Source organism: Trachymyrmex septentrionalis, unplaced genomic scaffold, assembly GCF_001594115.1.
Source record: "Trachymyrmex septentrionalis isolate Tsep2-gDNA-1 unplaced genomic scaffold, Tsep1.0 scaffold183, whole genome shotgun sequence".
Lineage (NCBI taxonomy): Eukaryota > Metazoa > Arthropoda > Insecta > Hymenoptera > Formicidae > Trachymyrmex > Trachymyrmex septentrionalis.
In genome coordinates, this window is record NW_017305001.1 from 382979 (window position 1) to 385292 (window position 2314).

Here is a 2314-nt window from a genome sequence, read left to right on the forward strand (position 1 = left end):
ATACAAGTGCTTTGCTTTCCTATTCTTTGTTTAGTTTGTTAGTCTTATATGTCCCATCTGTTTGGGATATACGGCATCTTTAGCGAGCGGAATTTATGCTCAAAGTATACAAAGTGCGCAGATTGAATTTAGTGCACTAAATGCAATAAACGCATTATATGAAATATGTATCTCATGTCATGTAATATATGTCGGAAGATTGTAATTATTATTTATTATTTCATATACATATTTACTATTCTTATTCTTTAATAAAACTTTATAAACACATTTTATAAGTTATTGAATCATTATACGTCTTATTTATATGTATTATTTATAAATTTTTCATGAGTCGTACATACTTTTCCCTCCCCCAATGAGTAGCCACATATCTCATCCCTATAGGTTTCAAAAAGTTCATTTTTTTAAATATTTCAGATTTCTAATATTTTTTTTATAGTAGTAGACAGTACAAAGTTTTTACTGATATAGTTTGTTTACTATAAACATATTGTAGTAAATAATATTTAATAAATTAAGCTTTTGATAGGTGCGGCGTATTACCTTAATAGCTGAACAGGCATATAAGATTATGAACGCTATATCTTACTATATTATGGTTCCTGTATCGAAGATCATTATAAGGGTAGAAAAGAAACATTTTGGATTGAAATTAATGCGCAAGTTATAAAACACAATGATCTAAAAGTGATAAAGATATTTATATATTATTTGTAGAGAAAAATGTTTTCAAACATACATATTAATCAAAGAACTGGAAAGGATACGGCAATAGGAGTTCTTTGATTTATAAGGAGTCTTGGTTAGTTTGATGATTTGTTATACGGATAGAATTAATCAACATATATTTACAATCATTCCAGGTTGAGATCATGTTACATATTGCAGAAAGTATGTATACTGTTTATAAGAAGACGTTTAAGACTACAAACTGCACCATATCAGTATAAATTTACTTTTTAAAGAAAATAAAGAAGATGCTACGTGCTTGTCGAAAAAAACTATTGTACAACATTATCTGTTTCGCTTTCCGCGACATGAGCTTTTTCACGCGCGATCCACTCGAAGCTACAAATCAACCCGAATCAGGAACAGCAACGACGGCGACGCTCGTCTCACTCTCTGCGTCCTAATCCTTCTGTTATCCTCCTCGGCAATCTTCCTCACGTCAGCGATTCTCGAAAATTCTCTCGTTGTCAACGGCGACTTCGCACGTTCTTTATAAATCGTCGGCTCAGCCATAGCACGAGTGAGACCTCAGAGCTCCTCGCGGATTCACGCAGACCGTTCGATTCCTTCCCTCAGGAAATCGTTATGCCAGATTGGCTACTGCTTATCACGCTGTCCGCGTGCTGCACAAGTCCTCATGGCCGCGAATTCTTGCTCTTAAGAGGGCGTAATATAATTTCCTTCCAAGGGCTGCTTTTCCGCCTGAGGTCCCGAAACTTTCCGAGCTTGCGAAGGATATCTTGGTAGCTTCTTTTCTAGCTCCACGTCAGGGATATATGCCCTCGATGAATGTCCGATCTCTTAGGTGGCCGGGAATTCTCGTCTTCGGTCGTATTCTGCAAGGGATGTGCAATTTAAAAAGGTTTTAGGGCGACAGCGGATCACAAGCAAATATAATACGACTAGCGTGTCCGAGCTCCCGTGTGGGAGCCAACGTAGTACCGCCTCTTCTTTCTTTCTTTCGATGTAGTCTTCCTTCCCCCGCTGGCGGGTGAGACGGCAATAACATAGCAGCTGCCGAGTGCGATTCGTTAGGCGATCCTAATTTTAATTGTGAGACCAATCACTAACGAAAGAAAAGTCTCAACAAAAAAAGAAAAGTTATTAAAAAAAAAACAGACAATTACGGAGGTAGCGCACGTTCGCAGGTGTGTTCGCATGCGCGTTCGCGTGCGTGCTTGCCCTCCGAGTCGGGAGGACGTGCGATTCCATCGTTGGGAGGATTTGCGATAGGGTAATAAAAATTGTCATGTCACAGTACGTTGCAAAAAAATGTATAAAAAGTTTATAAGATTTGCTACTACAAAATGCGTGATATCAGTACAAACTTACCTTTTTAAAAAAGAAAAAAAAGGCATTAAGAATATACGTGCTTCTCGAATAAAACCTAAGTGTCTAACCCTAATTAATAGTATTGTAGTTTTAAGTCTTTTTTAAGGATATTTTTATTGAAGGTCTTCTTATTCCAATCCAAGTAATGATAGCTTTAATTCTTTGTCAAAAATTATTACTCTTCGAAAAAATTAATATATCAAATTAAAAATTAAAACCCAGATGCGCTACAGTCTTAGCTAATCAAGTT

The 2314-nt window shown here is 36.5% G+C and overlaps 1 pseudogene; it reads right to left on the bottom strand.

The window, feature by feature from the left end:
• Positions 1 to 1339: 1339 nt before the first annotated feature.
• LOC108746631 lies at positions 1340 to 1741 on the bottom strand (annotated as a pseudogene).
• Between the last annotated feature and the right edge of the window lie 573 nt (positions 1742 to 2314).